The following is a 23,333-nucleotide window of genomic DNA, read 5'->3' as shown; positions in this document are numbered from 1 at the left end:
CAACCTGGGACTTGTAATTGCCTTATGCTTATGAAAACTTCAACCAGTGTAGCCCCCAAGGGCCGGGTCATTATGCAATAATGAGCAGGGACTTTGTAGATATAACCATGTAAATTTGAACAGCAACGTGTAGCCCCCAAGGGCCGGCTCAGTAAGATAATATTGAGCTGGTACTTTATATATACTTCAATGAAAATAACATCTTATAATGTAATGTCCACCATAGGGCCTTGAATTTTTGACAGGAGCGACTGGTAGCCCCCAAGGGCCGGCTCATTACGATGTGATGAGTCGGGTCTTCAATAAGGCAAGTAAAAAATGACCTTGCATTAGCCCCCAAGTGTCATGGTGCATGCTTGCAGCGACATGGGACTTCCATAGTTGATATAATCATGATTTGAATAATGGAGCCCCCAAGTGCCGGGTCGTAAGCCTGCAGCGACTCGGGACTATTCCTCCATTATAAAATAAATCATATACCTTGATAAAATAATAGCCATTGCGCTGAAGCGACTTTAAAGTCCTCCATCATAATATTGATAATCATAATAAAAATCCAGCCATGTTGGCTATTCAAGATTTGAATAATATAATCGGTATGAAAACCTCAATCATTCAATATCATCATGAAAATCCAGCCAAGTTTTGGCTATTAGAAATTTGAATACCTTATCGGTTGACAAGTAGATCCGAAGTTCAAATACTCGGCGGCTCTTGGCCGATGGCGACTTAATGTGCATTCATTGTAAGCCGGGATTTCAGAACCCGGCGGCTTATAGCCTTTGAGAAAATCAAGAATTGATAACCCTTTTGAGACACCAATTTCAATCTTTGATGATGGGCTTGAACTTAATCCTTTCTGTAAGTCATAGCTCTGTAAATCCTGCACAGAGTTTAAACAACATATGCCCTGACAACTTAACGTCAAAAGCCAGGGCGGGTAACCACCCAAATGTAGTCTTATCCTCCACACAAGTAGATCACAAGAACCCTTGGCGGTTTACCACAGGGCGGGTCATAATATCTCACATATAACCATTGATGTGTAACAAGGAGTCACAGATAAGCCTGTTATGAATCATAACTTTGAAACATAACTATAATAATAACATCATACCTGTGATATTGAATTTTCACTGCCGGTTTATGTGACCTGTGCAGTAAGGGTGATAACCCAATCTTTAGAAATCAAGACTTCCAAATGTTTATGATTGTCATATGATGACGACTTACCATCCAAAGTCAAACCGGGTTAAATAGCAACCACTCATATACACTTTAGATATGATCAAAAGAGCTTCAAATAAAATCCAAAAATTGTTTGCAAAAAGAGACTTCAAAAAATTTGAGGCTTCTGATTCGAATACGATCAGAAAACCGTCCCAAAGGGGTTAAGCTAAGATTCGAATACGATCATATAGCCCCCAGTGGCTTTGGTGTTGCCGATCAAGAGGGTACCGACAGCTATGTTCTCTTTGGTTCGAATACAACCTATGTTTGAATAGGAAGCCCCCAAATGACCTTGAGAGTTGTTTAACGACGCTGATTCGAATACGATCCACGTCGGTTCCCAAAAGGGGTTGAGCTATGATTCGAATACGATCAAGAAGCCCCCTAGTGAGCTCGGCAGTGTGCCGATCAAGAGGGTACCGACAGCTATGTTCTCTTTGGTTCGAATACGACCTATGTTTGAACAGGAAGCCCCCTAGTAATCATGAGAATATTTAACGACTCTGATTCGAATACGATCAGGGTCACACCCAAAGGGTTAAGCTAAGTTCGAATACGATCAGCTCCCAATGGTCATTAAAGCAGGGTACCTATATTTGAGTTGTGCTTTGTAACAGACTCTCTTTGGTCCCTTTAATTTTTCCTGAGAACTCGAACTTTTGCGAGAGATAAATTCTTTTTGAACCGGAAAAAACCGAATATTGAGAGTTTCAAAGCTTTATGATAAGAAAATTTACCTTGAACCGGATTTGAGAGCTTCAAAACTTTGTGGCAGATAAATTTCCCTTGAACCGGATTTTAAACCGGATATTTTAAGAGCTTCAGTGCTTTGTGGGAGATGTCAAGTCTCTTGAGCCGGATCTAAACCGGAATCCATCTTTTTAAGCCGGAAATTTTCTGACGGCCTTTAAACTTTTTACCAATATGGCGGTAGCCTCCGGGACCGGGTTATTTTTCCCTCCAATGACCCGGAGTTCTTGAATGCATTGAAACCGACCAATGCTGCCGAGTCATATCATTGTAGCCCCCGAGTCTCAAGACGACTCGAGGAGTTGGCTTTGAGATTCTCCATATTGACCATAGCATAAGGTGTATATCATTGGTATTGATAGCGCAATGTGAATCCACAGAAGGTTGAAGTGACTGCGGCGGGTTATAAATGATCCTGTATGAGCCGTGCCAGCAACTCGGCCAATGGTTCCTTCCAACTGGCGATTTGAAGTTAACAAAACTATAGTGGCGGCGACTTGTGCGCCTGCTCATTGAGCCATCCAGTGCAAACGGCGGTTGATGATAAATTGCCTCCAATTTGAAAGAAAACCGGGCTACCCAAGCTGTGACTTGCTCATACCCAATAAACAGCTCATTCAGACAGGTGCGGCTCGGTATGCTGATGTAGACTAGGCCACGAGAGATGGACGACAAGGACGACCGCAACATCAGAGGCGGCGCAGACAGATGAACCGGCCGCAGCGTTGTAAACCGGTGCGGACATGCAAGTTGTCCTTCTTGTTGTAAACCGGCGTGGTCGCGAAAGACGGCTACGGCGTTGTAAGCCGGCGCGGTCACGAGAGACAGCCACGGCGTTGTAAGCCGGTGCGGGAGTCCGTTGAGTAACGACGACCACCTGTGCCAAAAGATATCGGCGTGCCTCCATCCCCATAGTATAATATCACCTTTTGTCATAAATAATTGCCCCGCATAAACAATATTGCAGACCAAGGCAAAGATAAACTTGTTCTTTGACAAAAAACAATGTACGTTAATAAACTTTAAACAGATAAATATCACCTGATTGTCGGACGGCGGATGATCCATTCCACAATCAACTTCCAATACTTGCAATAGGCATTTAGCTACTCTCTCCCGATTGCATTGATCCCTTGAGGATCCTGCGAGATGCTTGCTTCTCACCAGGGTTATATAGTCTCTGAAATAATTGGAACTTTTTATTCAATGAGGTCAGCTCTGGACCGATGTGACCCCATGCAGGACGGCTGCTGCAATGACTATAATGATGCTCCTTTAGTACATCGCTTTTTGTGTCTCTATGCGGCCTATGCTGGTCTGGGCCTAGCGATAAATCACCTAAAAGCTTTTGCTAGTGGATTCCCGTGGAAAAACAAGTACTGCCTCAGGTAGAAATTTCCGTGACCACGCGCACTGCGTTCTGTCTCCGAGTTGATCTAATACGACTGCTTGTTTGTATGAGGAAAGAACGCCAAGAATCGAATTCCTGTCCGACTCGGCCACTCTTGGCTGGTGGATTGTTGATGGCTGCGTCCGTCATCCAAGTCATCCATCGGTCTCGACGAAAACGATCCGCTGGTCATATACGGTGGCGCAGAGACGCGCAGCCCTAACTCTCCTTGAACTTAAACCTTGCACTATCTGCTCCAAAGTCTGTGCCTCGAGCGTAGCTGCGGTTTAGAGCAGTGGCAGTCGTGCTCGACGGAGGCGAGCCAAAGACGGCTGATTACAATAGTAGTTGAACCAGACTCCAGCGGCAATGGTTTCAGAGACGGGTATGGTATGCTTAGCGCGACTTTGGCAGAGGGGCGCTGGAGGCGGTGACTTGGAACCGATCCGGGGCGGCTCGGCCTGGCGCAGACGACGGAGGAGCAGCGACATGGAGACGACCCGGCGACGGCTTGTGACGGAGGCGGATGGAAACCGAGGCGGCAGAATCCATCACCCCGTCCTTGTCCCTTTTACTTGGCGTGACCTTGCACGGCGTGTGGTTCTCAGAATCCGTGTATGCACTAGTAGCTTTTCCAAAATAATGAATGCTAACACCCCTTTTGATTGGTTTGACCTTTCGTTGGTTGTCCTTCTCACGTAGATCAGCGGCCATAGCAGATGTATTTTTCTTCTCGGGAACTCGGTCCTGCTTGTATTGATAGTAGCAACTAGCAAGATATCGTCTCCGCAGATCGTGTGGTGTGGAGCGGCAGTACTAGCGGCCGATCTCATTAGCCTGTGGCCCATAAAAAAATTCTGTCTCTATCTCGGACCCGACGGATTATCCGCCGCCGCAGAACACGTCGTCAATCTTGACTGATGAATTTATTGTTGATGTGAATTTTCCACGCCAGCTCTCGTTGAACCGGAAAATTGAGAACTTCTTGACCCCTGTGAAAGATCCCTCCAAGAACTCAACACCACCGTGCGCGAGCCCCACGGTGGGCGCCAACTGTCGTGGAGTAGTTACGGCAGATGCCCTTGTGAAAGGACTTAGTCGCGAGGCCAGCGCATCTATGTGGTAGCTTGAGAGGGGTTGGGCGGAATCGAGAGACGCAACACAAGACAAGGATTTAGACAGCTTCGGGCCCCAGGAAACATCATCCGGTAACAACCCTACATGTTGTTTGAGGCTAGGTCTCATTATGATCACGGGAGAGTCGCTGGGAACCGACTCTCGGTGTCTAGCCCTAGAGATTGTTTCTTGCCTGTCTTGGGGTGCCCTGCCCCTCCTTATATAAGTTGAAGGGGCGGGTTACATGTGGAGTCCTATTAGGATTAGGACTAGTCTATTACAAGTGGAATCCTAGTCTGCCCCCTTAAGGGAAAACTCCTTATGCCTTTCCTCGTAAACCGGCCCACCATAACATGAGCCAGCCTTCATGGCCTTGGGCCTAGTCTTCTACCTGACCCGCCGTTAGGGCCCTCCTTGAGTCGTCCACCTCGTGAGTCGCCACCATGACGGGTTACCAATGAAAACGCCAAGCCCGGCCGGGTCATACCGCGGGGTATATCCCCGACACACTGTTGGGGAACGTAGTAATTTCAAAAAATTTCCTACGCACACGCAAGATCATGGTGATGCATAGCAACGAGAGGGGAGAGTGTTGTCCACGTACCCTCGTAGACCGACAGCGGAAGCGTTATCACAACGCGGTTGATGTAGTCGTACGTCTTCACGATCCGACCGATCAAGTACTGAACGTACGGCACCTCCAAGTTCTACACACGTTCGGCTCGATGACGTCCCTCGAACTCCGATCCAGCCGAGTGTTGAGGGAGAGTTTCGTCAGCACGACGGTGTGGTGACGATGATGATGTTCCACCGACGCAGGGCTTCGCCTAAGCTCCGCAACGGTATTATCGAGGTGTAATATGGTGGAGGGGGGCACCGCACACGGCTAAAATATCGTATATCAAGTGTGTCCATGGGGTGCCCCCTGCCCCCGTATATAAAGGAGCAAGGGAGGAGGAGGCCGGCCCTAGGAGGGGGCGCACCAAGTGTGGAGTCCTACTAGGACTCCCTAGTCCTAGTAGGATTCCACCTCCCATATGGAATAGGAAAAGAGGAAAGGAAAAGGAGAAGGAAGGAAGGGGGCGCCCCCCTTCCCTAGTCCAATTCGGACCAGACCAAGGGAAGGGGTGCGGCCACCCTTGAGGCCCTTTTCCTTCTTTCCCGTATGGCCCAATAAGGCCCAATACGTATTCCCGTAACTCTCCGGTACTCCGAAAAATACCCGAATCACTCGGAACCTTTCCGAAGTCCGAATATAGTCGTCCAATATATCGATCTTTACGTCTCGACCATTTCGAGACTCCTCGTCATGTCCCCGATCTCATCCGGGACTCCGAACTCCTTCGGTATATCAACATACATAAACTCATAATAAAACTGTCATCGTAACTTTAAGCGTGCGGACCCTTTGGGTTCGAGAACTATGTAGACATGACCAAGACACCTCTCCGGTCAATAACCAATGGCGGGACCTGGATGCCCATATTGGCTCCCACATATTCTACGAAGATCTTTATCGGTCAGACCGCATAACAACATACGTTGTTCCCTTTGTCATCGGTATGTTACTTGCCCGAGATTCGATCGTCGGTATCTCGATACCTAGTTCAATCTCGTTACCGGCAAGTCTCTTTACTCGTTCCGTAATACATCATCCCGCAACTAACTCATTAGTCACAATGCTTGCAAGGCTTATAGTGATGTGCATTACCGAGTGGGCCCAGAGATACCTCTCCGACAATCGGAGTGACAAATCCTAATCTCGAAATACGCCAACCCAACAAGTACCTTTGGAGACACCTGTAGAGCACCTTTATAATCACCCAGTTACGTTGTGACGTTTGGTAGCACACGAAGTGTTCCTCCGGTAAACAGGAGTTGCATAATCTCATAGTCATAGGAACATGTATAAGTCATGAAGAAAGCAATAGCAACATACTAAACGATCGGGTGCTAAGCTAACGTAATGGGTCAAGTCAATCACGTCATTCTCCTAATGAGGTGATCCCGTTAATCAAATGACAACTCATGTCTATGGCTAGGAAACATAACCATCTTTGATTAACGAGCTAGTCAAGTAGAGGCATACTAGTGACACTCTGTTTGTCTATGTATTCACACATGTATTATGTTTCCGGTTAATACAATTCTAGCATGAATAATAAATATTTATCATGATATAAGGAAATATATAATACTTTATTATTGCCTCTAGGGCATATTTCCTTCAGTCTCCCACTTGCACTAGAGTCAATAATCTAGTTCACATCGCCATGTGATTTAACATAAAAAATTCACATCACCATGTGATTAACACCCATAGTTCACATCTCTATGTGACCAACACTCAAAGGGTTTACTAGAGTCAATAATCTAGTTCACATCGCTATGTGATTAACACCCAAAGAGTACTAAGGTGTGATCATGTTTTGCTTGTGAGATAATTTTAGTCAACGGGTCTGTCACATTCAGATCCGTAAGTATTTTGCAAATTTCTATGTTTACAATGCTCTGCACGGAGCTACTCTTAGCTAATTTCTCCCACTTTCAATATGTATCTAGACCGAGACTTAGAGTCATCTAGATTAGTGTCAAAACTTGCATCGATGTAACCCTTTACAACGAACCTTTTGTCACTTCCATAATCGAGAAACATATCCTTATTCCACTAAGGATAATTTTGACCGCTGTCCAGTGATCTACTCCTAGATCACTATTGTACTCCCTTGCCAAAATCAGTGTAGGGTATACAATAGATCTGGTACACAGCATGGCATACTTTGTAGAACCTATGGCCAAGGCATACGGAATGACTTTCATTCTCTTTCTATCTTCTGCCATGGTCGGGCTTTGAGTCTTACTCAATTTCACACCTTGTAACACAGGCAAGAACTCTTTCTTTGACTGTTCTATTTTGAACTACTTCAAAATCTTGTTAAGGTATGTACTCATTGAAAAACTTATCAAGCGTCTTCATCTATCTCTATAGATCTTGATGCTCAATATGTAAGCAGCTTCACGGAGGTCTTTCTTTGAAAAACTCCTTTCAAACACTCCTTTATGCTTTGCAGAATAATTCTACATTATTTCTGATCAACAATATGTCATTCAGATATACTTATCAGAAATGTTGTAGTGCTCCCACTCACTTTCTTGTAAATACAGGCTTCACCGCAAGTCTGTATAAAACTATATCCTTTGATCAACTTATCAAAGCGTATATTCCAACTCCGAGATACTTGCACCAGTCCATAGATGGATCGCTGGAGCTTGCATATTTTGTTACACCTTTAGGATTGACAAAACCTTCTGGTTGCATCATATACAACTCTTCTTTAATAAATCCATTAAGGAATGCAGTTTTGTTTATCCATTTGCCATATTTCATAAAATGCGGCAATTGCTAACATGATTCAGACAGATTTAAGCATAGATATGAGTGAGAAACTCTCATCGTAGTCAACACCTTGAACTTGTCGAAAACCTTTTGCGACAATTCTAGCTTTGTAGATAGTAACACTACTATCAGCGTCTGTCTTCCTCTTGAAGATCCATTTAATCTCAATGGCTCGCCGACCATTGGGCAAGTCAATCAAAGTCCATACTTTGTTCTCATACATGGATCTCATCTCAGATTTCATGGCCTCAAGCCATTTTGCGGAATCTGGGCTCACCATCGCTTCTTCATAGTTTGTAGGTTCGTCATGGTCTAGTAACATAACCTCCAGAATAGGATTACCGTACCACTCTGGTGCAGATCTTACTCTGGTTTACCTACGAGGTTTGGTAGTAACTTGATCTGAAGTTACATGATCATCATCATTAACTTCCTCACTAATTGGTGTAGAAGTCACAGGAACAGATTTCTGTGATCCAATAAGGGAGCAGGTACAGTTACCTCATCAAGTTCTACTTTCCTCCCACTCACATCTTTCGAGAGAAACTCCTTCTCTAGAAAGGATCCATTCTTAGCAACGAATGTCTTGCCTTTGGATCTGTGATAGAAGGTGTACCCAACTGTCTCCTTTGGGTATCCTATGAAGACACATTTCTCCGATTTGGGTTTGAGCTTATCAGGATGAAACCTTTTCACATAAGCATCGCAACCCCAAACTTTAAGAAACGACAACTTTGGTTTCTTGCCAAACCACAGTTCATAAGGCGTCGTCTCAACGGATTTCGATGGTGTCCCTTTTTTTATGTGAATGCAGCTGTCTCTAATGCATAACCCCAAAACTATAGTGGTAAATCGGTAAGAAACATCATAGATTGCACTATATCCAATAAAGTACGGTTATGACGTTCGGACACACCATTACACCGTGGTGTTCCAGGTGGCGTGAATTTGTGAAACTATTCCACATTGTTTTAATTGAAGGCCAAACTCGTAACTCAAATATTTTACCTCTGCGATCATATCGTAGAAACTTTTATTTGCTTGTTACGATGATTCTCCACTTCACTCTGAAATTCTTTGAACTTTTCAAATGTTTCAGACTTGTGTTTCATCAAGTAGATATACCCATATCTGCTCAAATCATCTGTGAAGGTTAGAAAATAATGATACCTGCTACGAGCCTCAATATTCATCGGACCACATACATCTGTATGTATGATTTCCAACAAATCTGTTGCTCTCTCCATAGTTCCGGAGAACGGCGTTTCAGTCATCTTGCCCATGAGGCACGGTTCGCAAGCATCAAGTGATTCCAAAATCCCATCAGTATGGAGTTTCTTCATGCGCTTTACACCAATATGACCTAAACGGCAGTGCCACAAATAAGTTGCACTATCATTATTAACTTTGCATCTTTTGGCTTCAATATTACGAATATGTGTATCACTACGATCGAGATCCAACAAACCATTTTCATTGGTGTGTATGACCATAGAAGGTTTTTTATTCATGTAAACAGAACAACAATTGTTCTCTAACTTAAATGAATAACCGTATTGCAATAAACATGATCAAATCATATTCATGCTCAACGCAAGCACCAAATAAAACTTATTTAGTTTCAACACTAATCCCGAAAGTACAGGGAGTGTGCGATGATGATCATATCAATCTTGGAACTACTTCCAACACACATCGTCACCTCGCCTTTTACTAGTCTCTGTTTATACTGCAACTCCCGTTTCGAGTTACTACTCTTTAGCAACTGAACCAGTATCAATTACCGAGGGGTTGCTATAAACACTAGTAAAGTACACATCAATAATTTGTATATCAAATATACCTTTGTTCACTTTTACTAGTCTCTGTTTATTCTGCAACTCCCGTTTCGAGTTACTACTCTTAGCAACTGAACCAGTATCAATTACCGAGGGGTTGTTATAAACACTAGTAAAGTACACATCAATAATCTGTATATCAAATATACCTTTGTTCACTTTGCCATCCTTCTTATCCACCAAATAGTTGGGGTAGTTCCGCTTCCAGTGACCAGTCCCTTTGCAGTAGAAGCAGTTAGTCTCAGGCTTAGGTACAGACTTGGGCTTCTTCACTTGAGTAGCAACTTGCTTGCCGTTCTTTTTGAAGTTCCCCTTCTTCCCTTTGCCCTTTTCTTGAAACTAGTGGTCTCGTCAACCATCAACACTTGATGTTTTTCTTGATTTCTACCTTCGTCGATTTCAGCATCACGAAGAGCTTGGGAATTACTTTCGTCATCCCTTGCATACTATAGTTAATCACGAAGTTCTACTAACTTGGTGATGGTGACTAGAGAATTTTGTCAATCACTATTTTATCTGGAAGATAAACTCCCACTTGATTCAAGCGATTGTAGTACCCAGACAATCTGAGCACATGCTCACTAGTTGAGCGATTCTCCTCCATCTTTTAGCTATAGAACTTATTGGAGACTTCATATCTCTCAACTCGGGTATTTGCTTGAAATATTAATTTCAACTCCTGGGACATCTCATATGGTCCATGACGTTCAAAACGTCTTTGAAGTCCCGATTCTAAGCCGTTAAGCATGGTGCACTAAACTATCAAGTAGTCATCATATTGAGCTAGCCAAACGTTCATAACGTCTGCATCTGCTCCTGCAATAGGTCTGTCACCTAGTGGTGCATCAAGGACATAATTTTTCTGTGCAGCAATGAGGATAATCCTCAAATCACGGGTCCAATCCGCATCTTTGCTACTAACATCTTTCAACATAATTTTCTCTAGGAACATATCAAAAATAAAACAGGGAAGCAACAACGCGAGCTATTGATCTACAACATAATTTGCAAAATACTATCAGGACTAAGTTCATGATAAATTTAAGTTCAATTAATCATATTACTTAAGAACTCCCACTTAGATAGACATCCCTCTAATCCTCTAAGTGATCACGTGATCCATATCAACTAAACCATGTCCGATCATCACGTGAGATGGAGTAGTTTCAATGGTGAACATCACTATGTTGATCATATCTACTATATGATTCACGCTCGACCTTTCGGTCTCCGTGTTCCGAGGCCATATCTGCATATGCTAGGCTCGTCAAGTTTAACCTGAGTATTCCGCGCGTGCAACTGTTTTTCACCCGTTGTATTTGAACGTAGAGCCTATCACACCCGATCATCACGTGGTGTCTCAGCACGAAGAACTTTTGCAACGGTGCATACTCAGGGAGAACACTTTTATCTTGAAATTTTAGTGAGAGATCATCTTATAATGCTACCGTCAATCAAAGCAAGATAAGATGCATAAAGGATTAACATCACATGCAATCAATATAAGTGATATGATATGGCCATCATCATCTTGTGCTTGTGATTTCCATCTCCGAAGCACCGTGCTCGTGATCTCCATCTCCGAAGCACCGTCATGATCACCATCGTCACCGGCGCGACACCTTGATCTCCATCGTAGTATCGTTGTCGTCTCGCCAACTTATTGCTTTTACGACTATCGCTACCGCTTAGTGATAAAGTAAAACTATTACATGGCGATTGCATCTCATACAATAAAGTGACAACCATATGGCTCCTGCCAGTTGCCGATAACTTGGTTACAAAACATGATCATCTCATACAACAAATTATATCACATCATGTCTTGACCATATCACATCACAACATGCCCTGCAAAAACAAGTTAGACGTCCTCTACTTTGTTGTTGCAAGTTTTACGTGGCTGCTACGGGCTTAGCAAGAACCGTTCTTACCTACGCATCAAAACCACAACGATAGTTTGTCAAGTTGGTGCTGTTTTAACCTTCGCAAGGACCGGGCGTAGCCACACTCGGTTCAACTAAAGTGAGAGAGACAGACACCCACCAGTCACCTTTAAGCAACGAGTGCTCCGAACGGTGAAACCAGTCTCGCGTAAGCGTATGCGTAATGTCGGTCCGGGCCACTTCATCTCACAATACCGCTGAACCAAAGTATGACATGCTGGTAAGCAGTATGACTTATATCGCCCACAACTCACTTGTGTTCTACTCGTGCATAGCATCAACACATAAAACCAGGCTCGGATGCCACTGTTGGGGAACGTAGTATTTCAAAAATTTCCTACGCACACGCAAGATCATGGTGATGCATAGCAACGAGAGGGGAGAGTGTTGTCCACGTACCCTCGTAGACCGACAGCGGAAGCGTTATCACAACGCGATTGATGTAGTCGTACGTCTTCACGATCCGACCGATCAAGTACCGAACGTACGGCACCTCCAAGTTCTACACACGTTCAGCTCGATGACGTCCCTCGAACTCCGATCCAGCCGAGTGTTGAGGGAGAGTTTCGTCAGCACGACGGCGTGGTGACGATGATGATGTTCCACCGACGCAGGGCTTCGCCTAAGCTCCGCAACGGTCTTATCGAGGTGTAATATGGTGGAGGTGGGCACCGCACACGGCTAAAATATCGTATATCAAGTGTGCCCATGGGGTGCCCCCTGCCCCCGTATATAAAGGAGCAAGGGAGGAGGAGGCCGGCCCTAGGAGGGGGCGCACCAAGTGTGGAGTCCTACTAGGACTCCCTAGTCCTAGTAGGATTCCACCTCCCATATGGAATAGGAAAAGAGGAAGGGAAAAAGAGAAGGAAGGAAGGGGGCGCCCCCCTTCCCTAGTCCAATTCGGACCAGACCAAGGGGAGGGGTGCGGCCACGCTTGAGGCCCTTTTCCTTCTTTCCCGTATGGCCCAATAAGGCCCAATACGTATTCCCGTAACTCTCCGGTACTTCGAAAAATACCCGAATCACTCGGAACCTTTCCGAAGTCCGAATATAGTCGTCCAATATATCGATCTTTACGTCTCGACCATTTCGAGACTCCTCGTCATGTCCCCGATCTCATCCGGGACTCCGAACTCCTTCGGTACATCAACATACATAAACTCATAATAAAACTGTCATCGTAACTTTAAGCGTGCGGACCCTTTGGGTTCGAGAACTATGTAGACATGACCGAGACACCTCTCCGGTCAATAACCAATAGCGGGACCTGGATGCCCATATTGGCTCCCACATATTCTACGAAGATCTTTATCGGTCAGACCGCATAACAACATACGTTGTTCCCTTTGTCATCGGTATGTTATTTGCTCGAGATTCGATCGTCGGTATCTCGATACCTAGTTCAATCTCGTTACCGGCAAGTCTCTTTACTCGTTCCGTAATACATCATCCCGCAACTAACTCATTAGTCACAATGCTTGCAAGGCTTATAGTGATGTGCATTACCGAGTGGGCCCAGAGATACCTCTCCGACAATCGGAGTGACAAATCCTAATCTCGAAATACGCCAACCCAACAAGTACCTTTGGAGACACCTGTAGAGCACCTTTATAATCACCCAGTTACGTTGTGACATTTGGTAGCACACAAAGTGTTCCTCCGGTAAACGGGAGTTGCATAATCTCATAGTCATAGGAACATGTATAAGTCATGAAGAAAGCAATAGCAACATACTAAACGATCGGGTGCTAAGCTAACGTAATGGGTCAAGTCAATCACGTCATTCTCCTAATGAGGTGATCCCGTTAATCAAATGACAACTCATGTCTATGGCTAGGAAACATAACCATCTTTGATTAACGAGCTAGTCAAGTAGAGGCATACTAGTGACACTCTGTTTGTCTATGTATTCACACATGTATTATGTTTCCGGTTAATACAATTCTAGCATGAATAATAAACATTTATCATGATATAAGGAAATATATAATACTTTATTATTGCCTCTAGGGCATATTTCCTTCACACACACCAAGTCCGATTAAAATTGAAGAGGAACTTTTTAGATGTCTAGATGGAACAAGCACAATGCCATGGTCATATATGTCATCGGCACTAAATAAAGGGTGGTATTCTCACAGGGGTGATGTTTGTTAGAATGTGTGCATATGTTTAGCAAACCCTGGAATTAGGATAGTAGTTGCTGCATGGTGGCATAAGAGTTGCTCAAAAATGAAGACATAGTGCACGAAGTCGTGGTTTGAGTTGGTGCTTGTAGTTTTACTCATGCAAAGCTGATGCAGTAATGGATTTTCTATGTCATCATTTTTATGGATTTTTGTATCATGCTAACAATGTTTTTCTGTGCAATCGAACGACTTTTTCTGCTGCTAGTAGTATATTGTTTCGTTCGCCAATTATCTCATCTAGTTTTTCATAGGAGTAAAGCATGGTGTGCTCAATCAAAAGAAATGCTCAACAAGATAAAGGGCCTCAAGGGCAGGGTACGGCGGGACAAACCAGGAAGGATAGTTATTAAACTATTTTTTCAGCGAAGTGGCATAAATGTTGGCCACAAGTTGCTCAAAACGCCGTTGGTTGTTGGTATTTGTTCCACTTTGGATAGGAGTTTCGTTCACTCCGGAGTTGCATAAACGTTGGCTAGGAGTTGCTCAACACACAATTGATAGTTGCTTTTCCCCCTCTCGCTGGGAGTTGTGGGTAACCTTTTCTCGTACACATGTGTGTTTTGTCACAAATGGCGCAGGGTAGTTTACCTGTAGTTGCTCAAGGGGGCGTTGTAGTTGCTCAAGGGGAACACTAAGAGTTGCATGAGACTAATAAGAAAGTTGCAAAAAACAAGAAGACCACCCATGTTTTCCTTTTTGAAACAAGACTACCCCATTGATGATAGACGAGGGGCTTTTTTATGGTGTTCACATGCGTCATTTTGTTCCTTTTTTAGTTTTTCATGCATGTTTTTATACCATGTCAACACAAACGCATCATAGTTTTTACCCGCAGTAAAAAGGATGTACATGAGCTTAACAGGATCACGATGGTGGGGCATAGCGAGCAGGGGAGGGGAGTGGGTGACATCACGCAAATGCCACACTGTATTCCAATGAAATCTGGGCCTTCTTTTTTCTATGTGCTTTCTTTAGGCTGCTAAGTTGTTTTGGAAGCACACATGAATTGCACATAAACTAGCTCATATTTGCTCTCTTTTGCACAACACATCTATCCTAAAGTTATGTGTGATGCACGCGGTGGTTACGCAAAAGCTAGCTCATACTTGCCATTTTTTTCGAGAGCTGCCCAATATGCATGAAATACACACCGGAGTTGCGCAAAAATTAGACCATAATTGCTTATTTTTACTCCTTTTTTTTGCTTAGCACATATTCTAAAGTCGTCTACGATGCACACGGTGGTTGAACAATAGCAAGCGCATACTTGCTAGAGGTTTTTTAGATCAGCCCCTGGGACTCCTTTTTCCCATAGAGTTGCATAACATGCACAATGATGGGAGTTTCATGAAATATACATAGGAGTTGCACAAAAACTAGAACATACTTGCTGCGTTTACTCTTTTTTTTCTATGCATAGCACATCTATTTCTGAAGTTGCCTGTGATGCACACTATGCTTGCACAAAACTAAGGCATACTTGCTAGATTTTTTTTCATATCAGTCCGTGGGGCTCTTATTTTCCAATATAGAGTAGCTTCTTTTTTTCTTTTAAATCAGCCAGTGGACACTTTTTCCCATATAGTTTCATAACATGCACAATGATTGGAGTTGCATGAGATATACATAGCAGTTGTTTCTCAAAAGTCAAAGATGGTACATGCAATTTGTTTTTGCTAATCATCTAATCTGTTTTTGTATTTTTAGGCGTGGGGGGAGGGTCATATTGTGTGTGCAACCAGCTAGATCATGGGCCTCAGCAAGGGCAGGGTGCAATGGGAGCAATAAGAAAGCAAGGAGAGGTATCATTTTTGATCCATAATTCTTAAAAAATACCCCATTGTCCATGAGATTTTCAGACATCTCCTCTCTCTCTCTCTCTCTATCTATCTATCTATCATCTCCCTCTCTCTCTCCCCATTGGACTTGGAAGAGACACAGGTCAGTCTAGACATTTGGTGACAAATTGATGATTTGCGTTGGAGTTGACCTTATGGTAGACAACTTAGAGATGAAACTTGTCAACTTGGTAGTCATGGTAACCAACTTAGAAGGAATCCTATGGTAGACAACTTAGAGATGAAACTGGTCAACTTGGTAGTCATGGTAACCAACTTAGAAGGAATGCACGTCAATAGGTGGTAGTCATACAAGGAAAAATAGGAGTTGCTTTTCTATAGCACTAAAGTTGCCTTCATAGCACCCAGAATTGCTCTAAAAAAGTTTGGCGAATTTCATCCTACGTCAGAATAGACCAACTACTACGTGTTGAAAGTGTTGATAGGGTGTCCTAAATGCCCACATCATTTCCCTTTGTACTTTTGCACAGGGGATACATGTTATTTTTTTACTACAAGGAACTCATATGGGGCAGCAGACCTTTTCTACACCTGATAGTAGTCGCTTCAAATTTTAATGTGGGTTGCTTGAAATCACAAGCAAAGTTGTCTCGTGTGGTTTTACTCTTTTGAAAACAGCACGATCCACCGCCCATACATGCATTTTATTAGGGACGTCAAGGGGCCCGTAGAACACCTCCTCGTTATTCAGTTTGGGGCATTTCGGGCGCATAGACCTGTCTAGAAAACTAAATTGACCATCGTTGTATGACTAAAGGTTTCCACACAGCTCAGTCCAGACATTTGGAGACAAGGTGATTATCCGCATTGGAGTTGGCCTTATTGTAGACAACTTAGAGATGATACTTGTCAATCCGATAGTCATGGTAACCAACTTAGAAGGAATCCACGCTGATAGGTAGTCATACTAGGAAAAAGAGGAGTTGCGTTTCTATAGCACTAAAGTTGCTTCATAGCGCCCAGAATTGCTCACCCTCGCCGTCACGACGGTCTGATCCATCAACCAGAGCACAGACCAGATTGATCTCTGACTTCCTCGTTAGAGCAAGACCTACACATCTAGCATGCTGCTGTTATAGGTGTGTGCGCGCCTAGGCCGCTACCATTGCCACTGGTGTATGCATACATGTGTTTGAGCTGCTTGTGCTTTTGTGTGCATACATGCAGCACATGTCTAGGTGATTAGCTTAGACAACACATGTTTTTTATGGGATTAAGTTCATCTGTGAACTCCTAAAAAGATGAACATGTGCATGTTCTTTATCCCCTTTTCAGATGTTATAGTTGCCCACAATCATCCATATAGTTGCCTAGGACCATGTATCTAGTTGCTCGATCCTCATGAACAGAAATATTACCAAGACCATAATTCGGCTGATATGTAAAGGTTTTAGATACCTTTCAATTAAGATTGTGTCATAGAGATGAAGGAAATATGCCCTAGAGGCAATAATAAAGTTATTATTTATTTCCTTCTATCACGATAAATGTTTATTATTCATGCTAGAATTGTATTAACCGGAAACATAATACATGTGTGAATACATAGACAAACAGAGTGTCACTAGTATGCCTCTACTTGACTAGCTCGTTGATCAAAGATGGTTATGTTTCCTAGCCATTGACATGATTTGTCATTTGATTAACGGGATCACATCATTAGGAGAATGATGTGATTGATTTGACCCATTCCATTAGCTTAGCACTCGATCGTTTAGTATGTTGCTATTGCTTTCTTCATGACTTATACATGTTCCTATGACTATGAGATTATGCAACTCCCGTTTACCGGAGGAACACTTTGTGTGCTACCAAATGTGAACACATAACTGGGTGATTATAAAGGTGCTCTACAGGTGTCTCCGAAGGTACTTGTTGGGTTGGCGTATTTCAAGATAAGGATTTGTCACTCCGATTGTCGGAAAGGTATCTCTGGGCCCTCTCGGTAATGCACATCACTTAAGCCTTGCAAGCATTGCAACTAATGAGTTTGTTGCGAGATGATGTATTACGGAACGAGTAAAGAGACTTGCCGGTAACGAGATTGAACTAGGTATTGAGATACCGACGATCGAATCTCGGGCAAGTAACATACCGATGACAAAGGGAACAACGTATGTTGTTATGCGGTCTGACCGATAAAGATCTTCCTAAAATATGTGGGAGCCAATATGAGCATCCAGGTTCCGCTATTGGTTATTGACCGGAGACGTGTCTCGGTCATGTCTACATAGTTCTCGAACCCGTAGGGTCCGCACGCTTAACGTTTCGATGACAGTTATATTATGAGTTTATATGTTTTGATGTACCGAAGGTTGTTCGGAGTCCCGGATGTGATCACGGACATGACGAGGAGTCTCGAAATGGCCGAGACATAAAGATTGATATATTGGAAGCCTATGTTTGGATATCGGAAGTGTTCCGGATGAAATCGGGATTTTACCGGAGTACCGGGAGGTTACCGGAACCCCCCGGCAACATAATGGGCCTTAGTGGGCCTAGGTGGAAGAGAGAAGAGGCGGCTAGGGCTGGGCCGCGCGCCCCTCCCCCCTAGTCCGAATAGGACAAGGAGAAGGGGGCGGCGCCCCCTTCCTTCTTCTCCCTTTTCTCTTTCCCCCCTCCCAAGTCCTAATCCAACTAGGAAAAGGGGGGGAGTCCTACTCCCGGTGGGAGTAGGACTCCTCCTGGCGCGCCCCAAGGCTGGCCGCACCTCCCCCCATTTGCTCCTTTATATACGAGGGCAGGGGGCACCCCATAGACACAACAATTGGTCTATTGATCTCTTAGCCGTGTGCGGTGTCCCCCTCCACCATATTACACCTCGATAATATCGTAGCGGTGCTTAGGCGAAGCCCTACGTCGGTAGAACATCATCATCGTCACCACGCCGTCGTGCTGACGAAACTCTCCCTCAACACTCGGCTGGATCGGAGTTCGAGGGACATCATCGAGCTGAACGTGTGCTGAACTCGGAGGTGTCGTGCGTTCGGTACTTGATCGGTCGGATCGTGAAAACGTACGACTACATCAACCGCGTTGTGTTAACGCTTCCGCGGTCTACGAGGGTACGTGGACAACACTCTCCCCTCTCGTTGCTATGCATCACCATGATCTTGCGTGTGCGTAGGATTTTTTTTGAAATTACTACGTTCCCCAACAGTGGCATCCGAGCCTGGTTTTATGCGTAGATGTCATATGCACGAGTAGAACACAAGTGAGTTGTGGGCGATATAAGTCATACTGCTTACCAGCATGTCATACTTTGGTTCGGCGGTATTGTTGGATGAAGCGGCCCGGACCGACATTATGCGTACGCTTACGCGAGACTGGTTCTTCCGACGTGCTTTGCACAGAGGTGGCTGGCGGGTGTCAGTTTCTCCAACTTTAGTTGAACCGAGTGTGGCTACGCCGGTCCTTGCGAAGGTTAAAACAGCACCAACTTGACAAACTATCGTTGTGGTTTTGATGCGTAGGTAAGAACGGTTCTTGCTAAGCCCGTAGCAGCCACGCAAAACTTGCAACAACAAAGTAGAGGACGTCTAACTTGTTTTTGCAGGGCATGTTCTGATGTGATATGGTCAAGACATGATGCTAAATTTTATTGTATGAGATGATCATGTTTTGTAACCGAGTTATCGGCAACTGGCAGGAGCCATATGGTTGTCGTTTTATTATATGCAATGCAATCGCCATGTAATTGTTTTACTTTATCACTAAGCGGTAGCGATAGTCGTAGAAGCAATAGTTGGCGAGACGACAACGATGCTACGATGGAGATCAAGGTGTCGCGCCGGTGACGATGGGGATCATGACGGTGCTTCGGAGATGGAGGTCACAAGCACAAGATGATGATGGCCATATCATATCACTTATATTGATTGCATGTGATGTTTATCTTTTTATGCATCTTATCTTGCTTTGATTGACGGTAGCATTATAAGATGATCCCTCACTAAATTATCAAAGTATAAGTGTTCTCCCTGAGTATGCACCGTTGCGAAACTTCTTCGTGCTGAGACACCACGTGATGATCGGGTGTGATAGGCTCTACGTTCAAATACAATGGATGCAAAACAGTTGCACACGTGGAATACTCAGGTTAAGCTTGACGAGCCTAGCATATAACAGATATGGCCTCGGAACACGGAGTCCAAAAGGTCGAGCGTGAATCATATAGTAGATATGATCAACATAGTGATGTTCACCGTTGAAACTACTCCATCTCACGTGATGATCGGACATGGTTTAGTTGATATGGATCACTTGATCACTTAGAGGATTAGAGGGATGTCTATCTAAGTGGGAGTTAAGTAATATGATTAATTGAACTTAAATTTATCATGAACTTAGTCCTGATAGTATTTTGCAAATTATGTTGTAGATCAATAGCTCGCGTTGTTGCTTCCCTGTGTTTATTTTTGATATGTTCCTAGAGAAAAATTATGTTGAAAGATGTTAGTAGCAAAGATGTGGATTGGATCCGTGATCTGAGGATTATCCTCATTGCTGCACAGAAGAATTATGTCCTTGATGCACCGCTAGGTGACAGACCTATTGCAGGAGCAGATGCAGACGTTATGAACGTTTGGCTAGCTCAATATGATGACTACTTGATAGTTTAGTGCACCATGCTTAACGGCTTAGAATCGGGACTTCAAAGACGTTTTGAACGTCATGGACCATATGAGATGTTCCAGGAGTTCAAGTTAATATTTCAAGCAAATACCCGAGTTGAGAGATATGAAGTCTCTAACAAGTTCTATAGCTAAAAGATGGAGGAGAATAGCTCAAGCAGTGAGCATGTGATCAGATTGTCTGGGTACTACAAATCAAGTGGGAGTTAATCTTCCAGATAAAATAGTGATTGACAGAATTCTCTAGTCACCATCACCAAGTAATAGAACTTCGTGATGAACTATAGTATGCAAGGGATGACGAAAGTAATTCCCGAGCTCTTCGTGATGCTGAAATCGACGGAGGTAGAAATCAAGAAAAACATCAAGTGTTGATGGTTGACAAGACCACTAGTTTCAAGAAAAGGGCAAGGGGATAGAAGGGGAACTTCAAGAAGAACGACAAGCAAGTTGCTGCTCAAGTGAAGAAGCCCAAGTCTGGACCTAAGCCTAAGACTAAGTGCTTATGTTGCAAAGGAACTGGTCACTGGAAACGGAACTGCCCCAAGTATTTGGTGGATAAGAAGGATGGCAAAGTGAACAAAGGTATATTTGATATACAGATTATTGATGTGTATTTTACTAGTGTTCGTAGCAACCCCTCGGTATTTGATACTGGTTCAGTTGCTAAAGAGTAGTAACTCGAAACGGGAGTTGCATAATGAATAGAAACTAGTTAAGGATGAAGTGATGATGTGTATTGGAAGTGGTTCCAAGATTGATATGATCATCATCGCACACTCCCTATACTTTCGGGATTAGTGTTGAACCTAAGTAAGTGTTATTTGGTGTTTGTGTTGAGCATGAATATGATTTGATCATGTTTATTGCAATACGGTTATTCATTTAAGTTAGAGAATAATTGTTGTTCTATTTACATGAATAAAACCTTCTAAAGTCATACACCCAATGAAAATGGTTTGTTGGATCTCGATCGTAGTGATACACATATTCATAATATTGAAGCCAAAAGATGCAAAGTTAATAATGATAGTGCAACTTATTTGTGGCACTGCCATTTAGGTCATATTGGTGTAAAGCGCATGAAGAAACTCCATGCTGATGGGATTTTGGAATCACTTAATTATGAATCACTTGATGCTTGCGAACCGTGCCTCTTGGGCAAGATGACTAAAACGCCGTTCTCCGGAACAATGGAGCAAGCAACAGATTTGTTGGAAATCATACATACTGATGTATGTGGTCCAATGAATATTGAGGCTCGTAGTGGGTATCATTATTTTCTGACCTTCACAGATGATTTGAGCAAATATGGGTATAACTACTTAATGAAAGAGAAGTCTGAAACATTTGAAAAGTTCATATAATTTCAGAGTGAAGTGGAAAATCATCGTAACAAGAAAATAAAGTTTCTACGATCTGATCGTGGAGAAGAGTATTTGAGTTACGAGTTTGGTCTTCAGTTAAAACAATGTGAAATAGTTTCACTGCTCACGCCACCTGGAACACCACAATGTAATGGTGTGTCCGAACGTCATAACCGTACTTTATTGGATATAGTGCAATCTATGATGTTTCTTACCGATTTACCAATATAGTTTTGGGGTTATGCATTAGAGACAGCTGCATTCACGTAAAAGAAAAGGGGCACCATCTAAATCCGTTGAGACAACACCTTATGAACTGTGGTTTGGCAAGAAACCAAAGTTGTCATTTCTTAAAGTTTGGGGCTGCGATGCTTATGTGAAAAACTTAAACCTGATAAGCTCGAACCCAAATCGGAGAAATGTGTCTTCATAGGATACCCAAAGGAGATTGTTGGGTACACCTTCTATCATAGATCCGAAGGCAAAAACTTTTGTTGCTAAATTCGGAATTTTTCTGGAGAAGGAGTTTCTCTCGAAAGAAGTGAGTGGGAGGAAAGTAGAACTTGATGAGGTAACTGTACCTGCTCCCTTATTGGAAAGTTGTTCATCACAGAAACCGGTTTCTGCGACACCTACACCAATTAGTGAGGAAGTTAATGATGATGATCATGAAACTTCAGATCAAGTTATTACTGAACCTCGTAGGTCAACCAGAGTAAGATCCGCACCAGAGTGGTACGGTAATCCTGTTCTGGAGGTTATGTTACTAGACCATGACGAACCTACGAACTATGAAGAAGCGATGGTGAGCCCAGATTCCGCAAAATGGCTTGAGGCCATGAAATCCGAGATGGGATCCATGTATGAGAACAAAGTATGGACTTTGGTTGACTTGCCTGATGATCGGCAAGCCATTGAAAATAAATGGATCTTCAAGAAGAAGACTGATGCTGACGGTAATGTTACTGTCTATAAAGCTCGACTTGTTGCGAAAGGTTTTCGACAAGTTCAAGGGATTGACTACGATGAGACCTCACCCGTAGCGATGCTTAAGTCTGTCCGAATCATGTTAGCAATTGCCGCATTTTATGATTATGAAATTTGGCAAATGGATGTCAAAACTGCATTCCTGAATGGATTTCTGGAAGAAGAATTGTATATGATGCAACCGGAAGGTTTTGTCGATCCAAAGGGAGCTAACAAAGTGTGCAAGCTCCAGCGATCCATTTATGGACTGGTGCAAGCCTCTCGGAGTTGGAATAAACGCTTTGATAGTGTGATCAAAGCATTTGGTTTTATACAGACTTTTGGAGAAGCCTGTATTTACAAGAAAGTGAGTTGGAGCTCTGTAGCATTTCTGATATTATATGTAGATGACATATTGCTGATTGGAAATGATATAGAATTTCTGGATAGCATAAAGGGATACTTGAATAAGAGTTTTTCAATGAAAGACCTCGGTGAAGCTGCTTACATATTGAGCATCAAGATCTATAGAGATAGATCAAGACGCTTGATAAGTTTTTTCAATGAGTACATACCTTAACAAGATTTTGAAGTGGTTCAAAATGGAACAGTCAAAGAAAGAGTTTCTTGTCTGTGTTACCAGGTGTGAAA

This window comes from Triticum aestivum, chromosome 7D (assembly GCF_018294505.1).
Source record: "Triticum aestivum cultivar Chinese Spring chromosome 7D, IWGSC CS RefSeq v2.1, whole genome shotgun sequence".
Classification (NCBI taxonomy): domain Eukaryota; kingdom Viridiplantae; phylum Streptophyta; class Magnoliopsida; order Poales; family Poaceae; genus Triticum; species Triticum aestivum.
Note: the sequence above shows the minus strand (reverse complement) of the source record.